The 20,435-nt window shown below is 38.3% G+C and overlaps 1 protein-coding gene and 1 non-coding gene across 2 annotated transcripts in view; one reads left to right on the top strand and one right to left on the bottom strand.

The window, feature by feature from the left end:
* UBE2R2 (ubiquitin conjugating enzyme E2 R2) overlaps nt 1–20,435 on the bottom strand; it is a 109,183-nt gene that overhangs the window by 72,051 nt on the left and 16,697 nt on the right. The gene's annotated exons all lie outside the window — the stretch shown is intronic.
* On the top strand, nt 10,158–10,261 carry LOC111819720 (U6 spliceosomal RNA). Its single transcript, XR_002823290.1, has one exon. It is a non-coding gene; the product is annotated as a U6 spliceosomal RNA (small nuclear RNA).

Genomic DNA, 20,435 nt, shown 5'->3' on the forward strand with positions numbered 1-20,435 from the left:
GATTCATCGACTTAGGCTGCTAGTACAAATTAACACATAAAACTCAACAGTACTCTACATAAAAATAGCTATTTAGAAAACATAACAGAAGAAAAGACTGTATTCAAAATAGCAACAATAAAGATAAACTACCTACCAACAAACTTAATGTACAAGATCAAAGTGAAGAGAGACTTTAACATGTAAAAGAATAAAGCTACTCTTTTATTGTATGGAAAGATCTTCAGTATAAAGTAAAAAAAAAAAAAGGCAAGGTGCTGCATATTAAGTATGCTACCATTTGTGTAAGGAGCCCTGCTGGCACAACGGTTAAGGGCTTGGCTGCTAACTGAAAGGTTGGCCGTTCAAACCAGGACTTGGAACCGGTTCATTCCGGTTCGAATACCTGCTGAGAATTTGCATTTCCACCTCAGATATACTGAATCAGAATCTACATTTTAACAAGATCCCCAGTTGATTCTTAGTATAACTTCCTGGGAACTTGTTAAAAAATGCAAATTCTCAGCAGGGAACTTGTTAAAAATGCAAAGCTACTGGAACTAATACAAGGATTCAGCAAAGTGGCAGAGTACAAGATCAACATACAAAAATCAGTTGGATTCCTCTACACCAACAAAGAGAACTCCAAAAATGAAATCACGAAAACAATACCATTTACAATAGCCATTCAAAAGATAAAATACTTAGGAATAAATCTAACTAGGGATGTAAAAGATTTATACAAAGAAAACTACAAAACACTACAGCAAGAAACCATAACAGATTTTCATAAATGGAAAAACATAACCATGTTCATAGATAGTAAGAATTAACAGTGTGAAAATATCAATACTAACCCCAAGCAATCAATCTATAGATACAATACAATCCTGAACCAAATTCCAATGACATTCTTCAACAAGATGGAAAAACTAATCACCAACTTTATATGGAAAGGAAAGAGCTCCTGGATAAGTAAAACATTATTGAAAAAGAACAACAAAGTAGGAGGTCTCACACTACCTGCAGCTCAGAACCTACTATACAGCTATGAGAGTCAAAACAGCCTGGTACTGGTACAACAGACACATAGATCAATGGAACAGAATTGAGAACCCAGAAATAAATCCATCCACCTACGGACATCTGATCTTCCAGACAGGGCTGAAGTCCATTAAATGAGGAAGTGATAGTTTCTTCAACAAATGGTGCTGGCAAAATTGAACATCCATCTGCAGAAAAATGAAACAGGATCCACACCTCACCCAATACACAAAAGTTAACTCAAAATGGATCAAAGACCTAAATGTAAAAGCTGAAACTATAAAGGTCGTGAAAGAAAACATACGGACAACCCTAGAGGCCCGAACTTATAGTGTAAGCAGAATATCAAAAATAACTAAAAATGTACAAACTTCAGAAGATAAACTAGATAACTGGGACCTCCCAAAAATTAAATACTTGTGCTCATCAAAAGACTTTTCTAAAAGAGTAAAAAAGACAACCTACAGACAGGGAAAAAATCTTTGGCAACGACACATCCGATAAAGGTTTAATCTCTGAAGTATACAGAAAACTTCAACAACTCAACAATAAAAAGACAAGCAATTCAATCACAAAACGGACAAAGGACATGAACAGACACTTCACCAAAGAGGCCATATAGGTGGCCAACAAATACATGAAAAGATACTGGCAATCATTAGCCATTGTCATTAGGTGCAGTCTGAGTCGGTTCCAACTCATAGCGACCCTATGTACAACAGAACACCGCCCAGTCCAGCATCTTCATCACAATAGTTATGCTCAGGCCACTGCTGCAGCCACTGTGTCAATCCATCCCATTGAGGGTCTTCCTCTTTCATGCTGACCCTCTACTCTACCAAGCGTGACGTCCTTCTCCATGGACTGATCCCTCCTGATAACATGTCCAAAGTATGTGAGACAAGTCTTGCCATCCTCGCTTCTAATGAGCATTGTGGCTGTAGTTCTTCCAAGATAGACTCGTTCGTTCTTCTGGCAGTCCACGGTATATTCAATATTTTTCACCAACACCATAATTCAAAGGCATCAATTCTTCTCTGGTCTTCCTTATTCATTGTCCAGCTTTCACATACATATGAGGCAACTGAAAACACCATGGCTTGGGTCAGGCCCACCTTAGTCCTTAAAGTGACATCTTTCTTTTTAACACTTTAAAAAGGTCTTTTGCAGCAGATTTGCCCAATGCAATGTGTCGTTTGATTTCCTGATTGCTGCTTCCATGGGTGTTGACTGTGGATCCAAGTAAAATGAAATCATTGATAACTTCAATATTTTCTCTGTTTATCATGATGTTGTGTACTGGTCCAGTTGTGAGGATTTTTGTTTTCTTTACGTGGAGATGTAATCCATAGTGAAGGATGTGGCCTTTGATCTTCATCAGTAAGTGCTTCAAGTCCTCTTCACTTTCAGCAAGCAAGTTGTGTCATCTGCATATCTCAGGTTGTGAATGAGTCTTCCTCTAATCCTGATGCCACGTTCTTCTTCACATAGTCCGACTTCACTGATTATTTGCTCAGCATACAAACTGAATCAGGATGGTGAAAGGATACAACTCTGACGCACACCCTTCCTGACTTTAAACCATGCAGTATTCCCTTGTTCACTGCTTCTTGGTCTAAGTACAGTTTCCTCATGAGTACAATTAAGTGTTCTGGAATTCTCATTCTTTGCAATGTTACCCATAATTTGTTATGATCCACATAGTCAAATGCCTTTGCATCATCAATAAAACACATGTAAACATCTTTCTGGTCTTCTCTTCTTGCAACCATGATCCATCTAACATCAGCAATTATACCCCTTGTTCCATGCCCTCTTCTGAATCTGGCTTGAATTTCTGGCAGTTCTCTATCAATGTACTGCTGCAATCACTTTTGAATGATCTTCAGCAACATTTTACTTGTGTGTGATATTAATGATATTGTTCAATAATTTCCACATCCTGTTGGATCACCTTTCTTTGGAATGGGTACAAATATGGATCTCTTCCAGTCAGTTGGCCAGGTACCTGTCTTCCAAATATCTTGACATAGACATGTAAGCACTTCCAGCACCGCATTCATTTGTTGAAACATCTCAATTAGCCATTCCAAACCAAAAAACCCATTGCCATTGAGTCAATTCTGACTCACAGTGACCTTACAGGACAGAGTAGAACTGCTCCATAGGGTTTCCAAGGAGCGCCTCGTGGATTTGAACTGCCGACCTTTTGGTTAGCAGCCATAGCTCTTAACTACTACCCCACCAGGATTTCCCAATTAGCCATTAGAGAGATGCAAATCAAAAACACAATAAGATACTAGTTCACCCCTGCAAGAATGGCACTAATCAAAAATACAGAAAACTATAAATGCTGGCAAGGTTGTGAACAGACTGGAACTCTCATACACTGCTGGTGGGAATGTAAAATGGTACAATTACTATGGAAAATAATATGGCGCTTCCTTAAAAAGCTAGAAATACCATACGATCCAGTAATTCTAGTCCAGGGAATAGATCCTAGAGAAGTAAGAGCCATCACACAAATAGACATACGCACACCTGTGTTCACTGCAGCATTATTCACAATAGCAATAAGACAGAAACAATCTAAATGCCCATCAAGAAATGAATGGATAAAAAAATTATAGTACATACGCACAATGGAATACTACGCAACAATAAAGAACAATGGTGAATCTCAGAAACATCTCACAAAATGGATGAATCTAGATGGCATTATGCTGAGTGAAATAAGTAAATCACAAAATGACAAATGTTGTATGAAACCACTATTATAAAAACTCAAAACACAGAAAGAAACAAATTTTGATGGTTACAAGGGAGGGGAGAGATGGAGACGGGAAGTCACTAACTAGACAGTAGACAAGTGTTAACTCTGGTGAAGGGAAAGACAATACACAATACAGGGGAAGTCAGTACAACTTGACCAAGGCTAAGGAAGACACTTAGAGGAATACAAGGTTAAAAAAAAGAGGCAACCACAGTAAACACTCTAGGATATACAACCCTATGATAACAGTAAAAAGAAATAACTTACTGGCAGATACATATGCTGAATAGGAGGAGGAGGATGTACAGAAGTATACCCACACACATATATAGGTTAGGCTATGGATATTTTTATGTACAGCATGCATATCCATATATATATAATAGAGCACAAAGGAGACAGAGTCACAGAAGCTTCCTAGACATCCGAACACCTTGAGGGACAGAGTTACTGGGACTGAGGGCTGGGAACCATGGTCTCACACGACATCTAGGTCAACAGGTATAACACAGCTCATAACCAAGAGTGTGCTTCTTAGCTCAAGTAGATACATGAGATTAAATTGGCAGCTCCTGTCTAGAGGTGAGATGAGAAGGCAGAGAGGGTCAGGAGCCAGGTGAATGGACATGGGAAATCCAGGGCGGAAAGGAGGAGTGCTGTCACGGTATAGGGAGAGCCACTAGGATCACATAACAATGTATGTATAAATTTTTGTACGAGAGACTAACTTGAATTGTAAACTTTCACTTAAAGCGCAACAATAAAATATATATAAAAAACATAGTTCACAGAGAAAATGTTCTACATCCTACTTTGGTGAGTAGCACCTGGGGTCTTAAAAGCTGGACAGCAGCCATCTAAGATACATCTATTGGTCCTATCCCATCCGAAGCAAAGGAGAATGCAGAAAACCAAAGACATAAGGAAAATATTAGTCCAAAAGACTAATGGACCACATGAACCACAACCTCCACCAGTGTGATCCTAGAAGAACTAGATGGTGTCTGGCAACCACCACAAGCTGCTCTGATAGGGATCACAACAGAGGGTCCCAAACAGAGCAGGAGAAAAATGTAGAACAAAATCCAAATTCACAAAAAACACCACACTTACTGGTCTGACAGAGACTGGAGGAACCCTCGAGACTATAGCCCCCAAATACCCTTCTAACTCAGAACTGAAACCACTCCCAAAGTCTACCTTCAGTCAAAGATTAAACAGGCCTATAAAACAAACAATAACACACGTGAGGAACGTGCTTCTTAGATCAATCAAGTATACGAGACCAAGTAGGCAACATTTGCCCAAAAGCAAACACAAGTAGGCAGGAAGGGACAGGAAAACTGGACGAATGAAAACGGGAAGGCCTGGGTGGAAAGGGGAAGAGTGCTGACACACTACGGGGATTGCAACTAAAGTCACGAAACAATTCTTGTGTAAATTTTTGAATGAGAAACTAATTTGCTCTGTAAACTTTCACCTAAAGCACAATTAAAAAAAAAAAAAGTTAACTAAAAAAAAACCTATGGAGCAGTTCTCTGTGATATGGGCTCGCCATGAGTCGAAAATTGACAGCACCTAACAACAACATCATTTGTGTAAAAAGGGGGGGAAGGTGAAATATATGTACATTTGCATGTGTACGCCTGAAAAACTGGAAAAACATACAAAAAACTGCTAATATTTCCTGTGTTGAAGAAGAGGAATAAGCAGGATGGGGGAAGCAGTAACAGGGAGAGTTCAGCCTTTGTATTTATTTATTTTTTTCTTGAATTTCAGATTGTTCCTTAGAACACTGACTGAATCAAGGGGTGTGAACAATTTAAAGGCCCTTGGTATACATTAGGAGTCCCTGGGTGGTGCAAACAGTTAATGTGCTTGGCAGCTAACTGAAAGGTTGAAGGTCTGAATCCAGCCAGAGATGCCTTGGAAGAAGGCCTGGAGATGTACTTCTGAAAAATCAGTCACTGAAAACCCTATGGAACACAGCTCTTCTCTGACACATGCGGGGTCGCCATGAGTCAGTCCACTCGACGGCAACCGATGTCCGTACACATTTTCAGATTACTTTCTACAAAGATGGAACTTCTTTGCATTCCCCAGAACATCCTGAGAGGACCTTGCTCATCACTGTATGATGGGACCTCCTGTACCTTGGCTTATAAAGCTCTTCAACTGATAGGAGAACTTCTCCTATGCATGTGGGTCTAGGAAGAAGGGCTCATTTCCTGAGCCCTAGAAGGGTACAGGAAAAAGCCATATATTGGTTAGCTCACAACAACAACCATTCGTTATTTCGTATAAGTCTACTGTTCAACTGAGTGGTTCTGCTGCTCTGGGCAGGGCTTGGCTGATCTTGGCTACGGTCAGCAGATGACTAGGCTCAGCTGGTGGGTCAGCTATGATGGTCTTGTCTGGGACAAGTCTACCTGGTAAGTTAGTCTGCCACTGTAACTCTCACATCTTTCCAACCAGCTGGCCCAGGTGTGTTCTCACGGCAGTGGCAGGATTCCAAGAGACAAAGCTACGATTAGCAAAGGTTTTTGCAAGCTTCTGCATACATCAAGTTTCCTACCGTCCCACTGGCCAAAGCAGGTTACACTGCCACGCCTGGGAGTCAGTGTGGGAGGGCACCATCAAAGGACATAAATATTGAGAAGCAAGAAACACTGGGGCCATTATTAATCAATCTATCACATGCTGCATCCTCAGCAGATTGGGCGTGGTCTCCATGGAAACCAGCAAGGACCACTCCTGAGGCCCAGACAGCACCAAGGATATTTCAGTGGACGCTGCTGACCCCCTTCATGACTTGGCACCACAACTGATTCCCGCAGAATGTAGATAAACAGTCTCTGGGTGGTGCAAAGGGTTAACACGCCTGGCTGCTAACCAAAAGGTTAAAGGTTCAACTCTACCTAGAGGTGCCTTGGAAGGAAGGCCTGGTGATCTACTTTCAAAAAATCAGCCATTGAAAACTCCTTATGGAGTGCAGTTCTACTCTGACACACATGGGTAGCCATGAATCAGAGCCAACTTGACGGCAACTGCTGGTAGTAGAATGTAGGTGCATCCTGGGAGGAGGAAGAAGAGAATCCTTCAGTTGCCAACCTAGAGGAACAGGATCTAGAAAAAGAAATTGGAGTATCAAAAATGAAGAAAGGCACAATTCTTGCACAGCTGAGTTTACAGACTGGAATTTGAATCCACTACAAGTGAGAAAGTAATTGACCTTAGGTGGAATGGAGAGAGGGCTATAAAACAATAGTACAGTATATGGTGCAAATTTTTCCAATGTTGAAGGAAAGGAATCCTCCCACTTCCTTGGAGCCGCCCACTTTGGGGAAGCAGGGTCCTTCAATATCCCTGGCATAATCCTCTCATTTCACAGCCCATGATACAGGAGCCCGGCAAGGTGCGTGACTTGTTTGAGGTCTCACAATGAGTGAATGCAGGAGACAAAAGTCTAAGCTTGTGGTTCTCTCTGCTCCCCTGGGCTGCTGCTGGGGCTTGCTGCACACATTCCAATTGCTTCTTCTTTTTTTTTTTCCCCGATCTTTTTTTCGTTTTTCTAAACTTTGTTGTGTTGTTGAGAATATTCATATCAAGACATACACCAATTCAGCAATTTCTACATGTACAATTTAGTGACATTCATTATATTCTTCGAACTGTGCAACCACTCTCACCCTCCTTTTCTGAGCTGTTCCTCCCTCATTAACATAAACTCACTGCCCCTAAGGTTCCTATCTAATTTTTTGAGTTGCTGTTGTCAATTTGATTCCATACAGATAGTTCTTAAAAGAGCATGGTGCTCGAGGTAGACCAGTTTTACTAGTTAAGCTAAACTACCGTTTGGTTTTAAGAAGATTTCAGGGATATTTCTGGTTTAAGGTTTAAAGATTATCTCAGGGCAATAGTTTCAGGGATTCATCCAACCTCCATGGCTCCAGAAAGTCTAGAGTCCATGAGAATTTGAAATTCTGTTCTGCATTTTACACCTCTGATAGAATTCTTCTACGGAATCTTTGATCAAAATGTTCAGTAATGGTAGCCAGGCACCATCCAGTTCTTCTGGTCTCATGGTAAAGGAGGTAGTTGTTCATTGAGGCATTAACCACACATTCCATATCCTCCTCCCCTATTCCTGATTCTCCTTCTTCCTCTGTTGTTCCAGGGGAATAGAGACCAATTGGCTGTGCCCTGGATGGCCATTTGGCAAGCTTTTAAGACCTCAGGCACTACGTAACAAACTAGGAGGTAGAACAGAAGCACTAACAGAAACAGCATATGATCCAGCAATTCCACTCTTAAGTATATACCCAAAAGACTTGAAAGCAGACTCAAAGAGACACATATACCAATGTTCACTGCAGCACTATTCACAATAGTCAAAAGGTAGAAACAACCTAAATGCCCATTAACAGATGAATGGATACACAAAATGTGGTCCATACATACAATGGAATACTACTTAGCCAGTAGGAGAAATGAAGTCTTGATACATGTTATAGTATGGATGGAGCTTGAAAACATTATGCGGAGTGAAATAAGCCAATCATAAAAGGAAAATACTGTATGAGCTCACTTTATATATAAAAAGAAGAAAAGGCAAATGTATAGAGTTGATAAGTGGTTACCAGGGGTGGGAGGGGCGGGGGAAAGGGGGATTAGTATTAACAGTGGTGGAAAAATCACACTGATTAAGGGTAGGGTTGCACAGCCAATTGTACACCTGTAAAAAGTTGAATTGGCAAAAGTTGTGTGATACATATATTTGCTATAATGACAAAAAAAAAAAAGTAGCTGCTTATGTACAAGCAAATATCTCGTGGGATCTGGTTCTTGATTTGGAGGTTTAGGGATCATATTTCATGGGACATCGAGTTAAACTGCCTAATAATGTATATTTTCATTTCTGAATCATATGAATGTACTATCAAAAAATAAAATTAACCAAAATAAATAAATAAATAAAATGTCTGGAAGTGACAAAAAAGTTCTGAATAAATGTAAAGCCATAAAAAGACAACACTGTCAAGATGTCAACTCCAAATTAATTTGTAAATTTGATGTAATGACAAGAAAATACCAAAAAGATCTGGGAGGGAGGAGTGACAAGCTAAGTTGATTCAAAGTTTCATACAAAAAATAACCAAGGAAGAATATCCGGGAAATTTCTTGGGGGAAAACAAAAGCATTGAGGGGAAAATAGCCTAACAGATATTAATGTATAGTATAAGCCAAAACAAATAAAACTAAGTAGACAGTTTAATGGAACAAACTACAGAAATAGACCAAAATAAACGGAGGAATTTGGATTACGACAAAGGTAACATTTCAAATAAGTAGAGAAAAAATAAATTATTAAAACTAACTTTTTGCAGGTAATGAGTTTATTTTAATGGGGGAGGAACACCTCAGAAAAGAAGAGAATGGCTGCACAATTCAAAGAATGTAATCAATGTCACTGAACTGTACATGTAGCAGCTGTTGAACTGGAGTATGTTTTGCTGTATATATTCTCAAAAACATAAATAAATCATTTAAAAAACTAACTTTTTGCTCTATGTAGTTTTTTATACCTTAAAAGTTTTATACTATATTATCCTTTTTTAATATGCCAGACTGAACACACATTTATTTTTTGCCCACTCTCAAAACTTCATTAAAAGTTACAATATAGAGGATTTTTTTTAAGGACAAGGACACAGGGACAAAGGACCCACAAGGACAAAGATAATGAGGAAAAAAAACCCAGCAATTAAATTTTAGAAAGTGGAAAGCAGATGAGAAAGAGACATTACTGGAACTGACCTGAGAAAGTCAAATCCTTAACTGGTACTGAGAAAGTCAAATCCTAAAAGCAGAGAACCAACATAACTTACACATACAATCCTCCCAAAACTTGGGACCTGAAGGCATCAGGTAGCTCCAGAGAGGAGCTAAAGGAAAGCTAAGGGGAGGAAAACTGGTTAAAAGTTTCTTTACAATTAGATCCTCAGATCTATCTCCTCCTTGACTTTATGCGGCTGGTGCCCAAGCCAGAAGACTGAAGCTTTACTCTCTGGAGAAGGTAAGTCTCTGAGAGTTGGGGAACATCAGGCTCAGATAAGGGCAGGAAAGCCATGCCACATACAGGGAGTATTAAGTAAAAGTTAACACTCTAAATTTTGACATCTTTAGACCTCTTTCCCTAGGTGGCTCTCAGAATGCTAGCAGGTAGTCCCCTACCCTCCAGGAAGAAAACTAGGAGTCTTCACTGGAGAAACTCGCAAGTCTAAGAGAAAGGCCTAAAGATAGTGACACTGGGGTTCCATTAGCAAAAGGCCAGCCAGATCACCCTAGAAAGAAGTCAAAAGTTAGCTTCAGCAGCACATACATTAAAAGTGGAAGGATACTGAGAAAATTAGCATGGCCCATGCAAAAGATGACACACAAATCCCTAAGAAGTTCTAAGTTGTCAATCCACATCCATGTATTCAGAACTTCACCAAATTTTTGGTCACCCACTCATATGTTAAGTAGAAGGAAGTTTTACTTCCAAGTAGGATATAGTAGGTCACAGCAGACCAATGCTCCCACTGCAATAACTAGGGGGAAGAGGAAAGGGGACAAAACAATTGCAAAAATCAATTTAAAGACCTTGGAGACCTATGAAAATAACGAGAACTATCTGAACTACAATTTCAGAAAGAAAAGAACCTTCCTTTGGTGAGCCAGAAACTGATGGCCATTTTCATTTATGGGGGGGAACTGCCAATTTTGAGTGTAGGCTGCAAAATGAGACTGGGCACAGGCAGAGGGACTCTACTAAGGGAAAGAGAAACCCACACAGGATTTGCTAGTCACAAAGGGCTGGAATGAAAGACTAGAAACCAAAAGTGCTTCAACACTTGGCCAATTTTCCCCAAGAGAAATCTGCTAGCTCTAGGGCATTGACACAAAAACATAATCTCCCTTCAGATTTTACAGTTGCATGGTGTGAGAAGCTAAATTCAAAAACCTTTCAAGGACAGAATTCATTCTCCTGCAGTCTTTCAAAGCTGAAGAGACAGAGACCTGCCTCTCTCACTCAAAACCCCAGGAGAGGCACACCAGAAGAACAAGGACAACCAGAGGCAGACTGAGTCTTACTAAAACTGCAACCCAGCACCAATCTAAATATATCCTTGGCGAGTTTAAGGTGAACAGCCCCACATCCTATTAACCTAACATAGGAAGGTATCATGAGCCTCTATGGTTCTTTTATATACAGTGTCGGCATATGTTAAAAAAAAAACAAAAAAACTAGTATGCAAAGAGGCAGAACAATGACCAATAATCAAGAAAAAAAAAATATATAAAAACAAATCCACAGACAACCATATGTTGGAGTTAGCAGACAAGAACTTTAAAATGACTATTAGTATCACTGAAGAAAATAGAGGAAAAGATGAACAAAATGAATTTTAAAAATGCATTTGAACAGATAATTGTACATCTATTTTAAAACCCCAAACCTGAAATACAGTATTTGGAATTAAGAATTCATTGGATAGATTTAACTGCACACTGGAAAAGGCATAAAACAGGATTAATGAACTCAAATTCAGGTCAACAGAAACCGAAGCATAGAAAATTTTTTAAAAAAAGAATAGAAAACAGCATGAGAGAGAGATGCGGCATAGTCAAAAGGTTTAATATGTATGCAAATGGAAAGGAGAAAGAATGAGGCAAGCAAAAAAAGAGATAATGGCCAAGAACTTCCCAAAACTGATGAACAATATCTATACTCAGATTTAAGTTTAAAACCCAACCCACCACCACTGAGTCAATTCCGACTCATGGCAACCCTATAGGACAGAGTAGAAATGCCCCACAGGGTTTCCAAGGCTGTGATCTTTACAGAGGTGCCCTGGTGGCACAGTGGGTAAGAGCTTGGTCAGCAGTTTGAATCCACCAGCCACTCCTTGGAAATCCTATGGGGCAATTCTACTCTGACCTACAGAGTCACTATGAGTCGAAATCGACTCGATGGCAATGGGTTTGGTTTTGGTTTGAATCATTACAGAAGCAGACTGCCACATCTTTCTGCCGCAGAGCAGCTGGTGGATTCTGGATCTGAACTGACCTTTTGGTTAGCAGCAGAGCGCTTAACCATGCACCACCAGGGCCCCTTGGGAAGGGTATATATATATATATATATATATATATATATGGTTAAATATAAAAAAGAACTGTATTTGTGACACATGCGGATTATGTGAAATTCAAATTTAAATGTTCGTAATAAGAGTTCTATAGGAATACAGCCATAATCGTTCGTTTATGAATTGTCTATGGCTGTTTCCACAGTACAATAGCAGTGGTGAGCTGCTGCAACAGAGACCCTGTGTGGTGCTCTTACGGCTTCACATTGCTGTTTGACGCACTACAAACTGCAGTGATGTAGCTACACTGAACAGCATTTTGAGTGCCATACAAATCGCCTTATTGCAACATTTTTATTATCAGTGCATGCCCATCATGTCAAAAAAAAAAAAAAAAAGTGGTCTTCAAATGTCACACTTTTAAGGTACAGTGAAACGTGGCTTATTCTGTCATCAAATTAGATGGTAAAGCATTCCTTTTATTATGTAATAACACTATTAACTCTGCTAAAATACAATATACATAGACATTACAATATACATAGACATTACCAAACTGCATGCACTCTCATCACAATAGTTCTCAATTCACAGGTAAGCAATGGTCAGAAAAATTAGAAAATTTAAAATGAAGTATCTCATCACAACAGAATTTCTTCATTAAATAAAAAATGAAAACGAGACTGCAACCAAACTAGCTTTCTGAGTGGTCCATTTGTTAGTCAAGCAAGGAATGCTATTTACTGATGGTGAGTTAATTGAATTGAGTTTGATTACAGCAGTCAAACAAATGACATCCAGAGAATATAAACTTATTTAAAACTATTAGTTTTGGGTGAGAAGAGTTGCTCAGAGAGAGTTGAGGGTACTGGGAGCAATGATCAATAGTCAATTAAAAAACAAGGCAAATGATTTCGAGTGGTTTTCCTTGGCTCTAGATGAGTGAACAGATGTTACTGATACTGCTCACTTCTTGTTTATTTGAGCAGTCAATGCAGAGTTTTGAAGTGACTGAAGAGTAAGCCTCTATAAATAGTCTGTGTGGAACAATTACAGGCAAGAATATTTTCAAAATTCAGAAAACACTGATTTAGTACAACCTGAAGTAGAATCTGCTTTTTTTTAAAAAAAAAAAAGACTTTACAACTGATAGTGGTAAAATTATGTATGGAACAAAAAACTTAGTTGGAGAAATTAACAAAACTTGTAAAAATATAAAATGTTAAATGTAAGGTGTTTAAAGCCTGTGGTTGGTCACTGTATTATTCATCAGCAGGTACTTTAAGGAAAATATCTGAATCTATGTGTTACTGACCCACCAAAACCCACCCATTGCCATCAAGTCAATTTTGACTCATAGTGACCCTACAGGACAGAGTAGAACCGACCCACAGGGTTTCCAAGGCTGTAAATCTTGATAGAAGCAGACTGCCACATCTTTCTCCCACAGACTGGCTGGTGGGTTCAAACAGGCAACCTTTCGGTTAGCAGCCAAGTGCTTTAAACATTGCGCCACTAGGGCTCATTGTTATTGACCCAATAGTGCCAAAAGATTAACTTCACTTGCTTGCGTTGATTTAACTATCACTGGCTCAAAATAGAAGTTGAATATCCTGACCTGCCCTACCACACGACAGTTCAATGGTTTGGCAGTGGTAATGTTCTACTGCAAGTTTCTGAGCTCGAGCTCAGGGCCAAGACTGAAGTTTTTCTTAAGAAGAATCACCCTCAACCACTATTATCTAACACTGAATGGCTTTGGGAATTAGCTTTTGCTGCAAACTTATGTTTCTTAATGAATTTAAAAAAAAATCACAAGGCAAAACAGTGCTTAGATATGAAACATATACTGCAATAAAGTCATTTTGATGACAATTAATGCTGTTTGAGAGCCCCTGGGTGGCGAAATGGTTAAGTGCTCAGCTACTAACCAACCAAAAGGCTGGCAGTTCGAATCCACCAAGTGTCACCTTGGAAGAAAGTCCTGGTGATCTACTTCCGAAAGATCACAACCATTGAAAACCCTATGGAGTGCAGTTCTACTCTGAAATACATGGGTCATCATGAGTTAAAATCAACTCAACTGCAACTGGTTTGGTTTTTTAATACTGTTTGAATCATAAGTAATTCCAAACTGCTTTATACACTTCCTGTGCTGTCAAAAGTTAAAATAAAAAGAGGTCTCCAAAGCTTATTAATGGTTACCAGGGGCAGGAGGGAGAGGAAAAAGGGGAGTCATTGTTTACGAGGCACTGAGATTCTGTTAAGAATGACTGAAAATTCTGGAAATAGATAGTGGTGATGGTTGCACAATATGATGAACATAATTAATGTTACTAAATTGTACATGCAAAGAATGTTGAAATGACATGTTTTGTTATATTTTACCACACACACACACACACACACACACACACACAAACAGGGAAGATCTCCATTCCCACACAAATTTGCAGCAGATCATTTTCTGAACTCTAACTACAATTTCAGCAGCGTTTTTGGACCTTGAGCCATGTACAAAGGAAATTTACACATTTTTAAAATCCATTCAACTGTGCAATTGAGGAGCATCTACCTTCAATTGGAAATGATTAATCTGCACTATGACATACTAAAATGCAAATATCAAGAGAAGAATGTAATAGAATTCTATAATGAATACTATTCTAAGCGATGACTATTCCCAATTAAAGACATACGCTCATGAACTGATGTGTACATGGCAGTACTAATCTGTGTGAAAAGATTTTTCAATGATGAAATACACAAAATTTCATTAGAGATCAGCATAACAGATGAATTTTGATAAAGAAACAAACTCTGAACCCCAATTAGGTGAAATGTTATCCCTCAAAAAAATTCCATTCTTCTCATTAGATCTGTATTACAAATAAAAAATTATACTAAATTATTATTGTATTTTGAACTCTGTCGATAAAAATTTGTGGAAATTTGTTTTCATTCTTGTTCTATAAGTAACTACATAATAGTCTTGATTTTGCCTCGTGGGTCACAAAGCCTAAAATATCTGCTATTTAGCCTTTTATAGAAAAAGCATGCCAACCCCTGAAACTATGTAATTATTCGCAGAACTAAAAATGAAGGTTAAAAAAGAGCATAGTATGTAATGATGACATAATCTGACAATATACAATAAAGTTACAAAATGAGAGGGAATGGAGACAGTATATGCAAAACAATTTATGTAACCACTCTCAGTAATCACACTGGTAACAGTAATATTAGTATTGCTATTCTGAGACTATTGTATTCTCTGAGATAACACAAATAAGCAATTAACAGAGGATATTCTAATTTATTATCCCCTGTATCCTTGAAAACCAGGATTCTGGATATGGAAAAAAAGAAATATAGATATAATTAAGAAGAAATAAAGTTTAAAAATGCACGCACGTGCTTGTGTATATATCACTCCTAACTCTGTCCTAGAAGAAATGACAACTCATAGCAATGAGCATCCCTAATGCCCACATTACAATTTCCCAATATAATTTTCCACTGAAACCATTTATTGGAGAAATATCTGGTTACAGATCTGGGGAAGGAAATATAAAAGATAAGCCTGGAACACTTGGTCATACTAGACAGCAAGGAAGCTACAAAGACTACTAGAAGTGGATCAAGTCATTTTGGAGCCACCCAGTGGCTCTGTGAAAAAAAGCCCTGGCAATCTATTTCCATATGATTACAGCCATTGAAATTCCTACGGATCACAATTCTATATGAAATATATGGGGTCACCATGAGTCAGAATCGACTTGACAGCAACAGTGTTTTGTTTTTGTTTTTGAATTCTGAATCTACAGCAATGCTTAAGTTAAACTGTAACAAATTAAGGAGGCAGACTGCAATATCTAGGCAGTGGTTCTCAAATAAAGGGCAGAGGATTCTGTCCCCCAGGGGACATTTCTGGTTGTCACAACTGGCTGGAGGGGAGGGAACATTCTAGTGGGTGGAGGCCAGGGGTGCTGTCCAACAACTGAGGAATGGATAAAGAAAATACAGTATATCCACACAAATGAATATTATTTGGCAATAAAAATGAAGTACTAATGCATGTGACAACATGAATGAACTTTGAAAACATGCTAAGTGTACAAAAGACTACATACTGTGTGATTCCATTTATATGAAAGGCCCAAAACAGGCAAATCCAGACAGACAGAAAGTAGACTGGTGATGTACCCAGGGCTGAGGAGGTTGGGGGAAATGGAGAGTGACTACTAAAGGGTGCGGGGTTTTCTGGGCAGGGGAGGGGGGGCTGGGGGGACAGCGAGTGATGAAAATATCCTAAGACTGATTGTGATGATGGTTACACCACTCTCTAAATATACTAAAAAGTACAGAATTGTACACTTTAAATAGGTGAATTGTATGGTATGTGAATTATATCTCAATAAAGTTGTTATTACAAAAATAAAGGGAAAACTTTCAGAGAGAGTTCCTAATAAACATAAAATTCAAACAGTGCCTGATGAATGAGAACATCTAGAAAGAAGATTCAGACAACCGGCAGAAATCACTAATTCTTGGACAGAATTAATGATAAGTAGTCCGAGAATTAGTGATAAGTATATGGAAAACTATGAAAGAAAACACACAAGAGGTAACCAGCTGCAGGGTGAACAAAATATTACGTGGGAAAGAAAAAAATCATATTTTACTACATTTTAATAAGCAGCAAATATCTATAAGAATGAAGGAATATATATGCAAGTGTGTGTATGAGAAAGAGAGAGGGACAGAGAAGGAGCCCAGGTGGTGCAGTGATTAAAGTGTTCAGTTGCTGTCATGGATTGAATTGTGTCCCCCAAATATACGTGTATCAATGTGGCTAGACCATGATTCCCAGTATTGTGTGATTGTCCACCATTTTGTTATCTGATGTGATTTTCCTGTGCTGTAAATCCTATCATTATGATGTTAATGATGTTATACTGAGGAGAGCTACAAGATTAGATAGTGTCTTAAACCAGTCTCTTTTGACATATAAAAGAGAGAAGACAGTAGAGAGACATGGGGACCTTATACCACCAAGAAAGCAGCACCAGGAGCAAAGCACGTCCTTTGGACTCGGAGTTCCTGTTCAGAGAAGCTCCAAGACCAGGGGAAGACTGATGACGAGGACCTTTCGCCAGAGCCGACAGAGAGAGAAAGCCTTCCCCTGGAGATGACGCCCTGAATTTGGACTTCTAGCCTACTACACTGTGAGAGAATAAATTTCTCTTTGTTAAAGGCATCCACTTGTGATACTTCTATTATAGCAGCCCTAGATAACTAAGGCAGCTGCTAACCAAAAGGTCGGTGATGCGAACCCACTAACTGCTCCATGAGAGAAAGATGTGGCAGTCTGCTTCCGTAAAGACTGACAGCCTTAGAAACTCTATGGGGCAGTTCTACCCTGTCCCTGGTCACTATTAGTCAGAATCAACTGTAAGGCAGTGGGTTTTGATTTTTGGAGGGATAGATATGGGCGTGGAGGGAAAGAGAGATAAAACCTTATCTTCTGTGGTGGATAATTATAGATAATGAATAAAGTTGAAAAATCAAAAAGTAGCAATGAAACATACTATTAACAAGGAGGTAAATGCTGAAAGAATTAGAAGTTGTTTATTGGAGAGATGGTGGAAATGGGGGGAGGGACTTGGGGAACTGCTATTTTATGTAATAACTTCACAGAGAATCATTTGATTCTTTAAACTAGGGACATGTATAGTCTTGATTTCAAAAAAAATTTTTTTTAACTCCTTGAAACAAGAAATTGAAGATTTAAGATTAAAGCTAAAAAAGTAACTCTTAGAAAACTTGGGAGATATGCAGCAGAGAAGAAGTAAATTGCATCTTATAGGAACATCTTCCACAGCAGAGAACCAGATACCTTTAAAGTACAAAAATAAATAAATAAACATATTTAGAATTATGATAGTGACCGCTAAAAAAGTAAACACTGGAATTGGTTAAAAAAAAAAAAAAAAAAAAGCACCGGGAAATGAGACCAGAGATACCGGGAGTGGGTAGGGCAGCAGGAACATAATATTTTTCATTTAGTATCATTTTGTGCTGTTTGAAACTTGTAAATGTACTTCTTATAAAATTAAAGGTACCACTCAAAACAGAGTTACTAACACCAACGGCAACCAACACTTATTGAGTGCTTTTTTTGTATCAGGCACATTCTAAGTACTTTACATGTATGAACATATTTTATTCTCACAGTATCCATAACAATGTAGATGTTATATTCTCCCCCACTTCACAAAGGAAACAGGCATTCGAGGGTTAAATAATTTGCCCAAGATGACACTGGTAGAGCCCAGATTGGAACCTAGTTGTCTGATTCTAGAGCCCATATTTTTAACCACTATATTATATTCCATCCCTGTTAATTAACATTAGGAAGAATGAGAATTAGTACAATAAAACTCAAAGGATCATTAAAATTCATAAGGCCTACTCTCTTTAACCTCTAATGTGAAATAAATATAAATACAGGCATCTCCAACTTTTCAAAAGTTCTCTTTACGCCACTTTGCTTTTACAAAAGACCTACATTAGTACCTGTCTTCGATAATCTAAAGAAATCTGAAGAGAATTTTCGCTTTTACCAACGAAAAGCAGAAAGAGCGTCCAGCATGTTTTGCAGTTAGCTGTTAAAGAGGGAGCACGCACCCCAAGCAGCGAAAGTCGCATCACCCAGCTCCTTCCCCAGGAACTACACTCAGCATCTCAGCTTCAAGCCACCATAGCTTTGAATCGTGTCTGTGAAACTACACTATACATATATTATTTCTACTTTATATAGGCTGTGTATTTATCATATCATTCCTGCTTTTAGTATATGTTAGTGTTACTTTTGGTTTTATGTATTATTAGGTATGATTTGGCAGGTTATTTTTTTGGGTCTGGGAACACTCAAAAATTTTTCCCATATAAATTAATAGTAATTTCTTCTTACAAACACCATTTCAGCTTACGAAAGGTTTCGGAAGTAATGCTCTACTTTCGGCTATCGGGGAAACCTGTAGTTTTAAGTAGCAGTCTTGAGGCTATAGTCTCTAAAGTTGCTTGCAGGCTCTAAAATCATAACCTACAAAACCTCCAAAATTTGTTTTACTAATAAGCACTTTTAAAAAAAGATTTAACCTCAAGCCTTTACTACAGAGACACATAACATTTATTCACTAGCTTCTATTTGATAAACCCAGTAGGGTGTACAATAAAGAATAACTACTTTTTAGCTCTCCAATATGGAAGATGTTCTTCCCTGGATCCTCATAGTTAGCTCTATCCCTTCCTTATGATTTTACTCAAATGTCACTGTTCTTCAGGGTTATCTAAAATGTCCCCCCCCCCAAAAAAAACAAATTTTTAAATATCCTCTTCCCTACTTCAGATCCTACTTCCCTGCTTTGCTTTTTTCTCAAGACTTATCACTTTCTAAGAAGTCATGTACTTGTTCATTGTCTACCTCCCCACTAGAACGTAGGTAAACTCCAAGAGAGAGATTTTTGTCTGCTTTGTTCACTGTATCACTTTGTTCACTGTGTTAGTGCCTGACACACAGTAACTATTCACTAAATATTTGTTGAATAAATGAAAGTATAAATAGAACAAAAACAACAAACAAGTGTTAAACTAAATGTTCTTTTCCATATTCTTAAGCTAATAATGATAGCCACCACCCTCTGTCAGTTTGTGGTAACTGGTGGCTTTCGTGGTGCTAGGAAGCTATGCCACCGCTATTTCAATTACCAGCAGGGTCACTTGATGGTGGACAGGTTTCAGCAGAGCTTCCAGTCTAAGACAGACTAGGAAGGAAGGCCTGACAATCTACTTCCAAAAATTAGCCAATGAAAACCCTATGGATCACAACAGAATATTGTCCAAGATAGTGCTGGAAGGCACTCAAAATACACAATGGCTGCAACAATGAACTCGAGCACAGCCAACAATCATGAAGATAGCATAGGACTGGACAACATTTCATTCTGTTGTACACAGGGTCATCATGAGTTAAAGTCAACTTGACAGCAACTAACAACAATTAATTATAATTAACAACAAATTAATAGATAAAGATTTAATTATATATGAAAAAGAACATATTGGTTACTTAGGTCCCAAGTGCTTCTCTAAATGGTAAACCATTATCTAAGAAACTAAAATATTCAGCTTACTACTTTCTACTCATGTTCTCATTTACTAAGTAAAATTATTACTGGCCCAGAAAGATATCAGAAATCCTGTAAAGTAATTGCCTTGTTAACTGCTTATTAAAAACACATGAAACATAAAAATCCTTGAAAGAAAATTATTCAAGTATTAACATAAAAAACCCAAAGCTTAAAGAAAAGCCTATCCTCATACATTTAGAAAATTTTCATTTCATAGGTATGTGTTTCATGATCGGACAGAGAGATGGCATTTGGTGGAAGAGGAGAAAAGCCAGATAAATATAACAGTGAATTTTAAAAGTACCTTTTTAG

This window comes from Trichechus manatus, unplaced genomic scaffold, assembly GCF_000243295.1.
Source record: "Trichechus manatus latirostris isolate Lorelei unplaced genomic scaffold, TriManLat1.0 scaffold00016, whole genome shotgun sequence".
Lineage (NCBI taxonomy): Eukaryota > Metazoa > Chordata > Mammalia > Sirenia > Trichechidae > Trichechus > Trichechus manatus.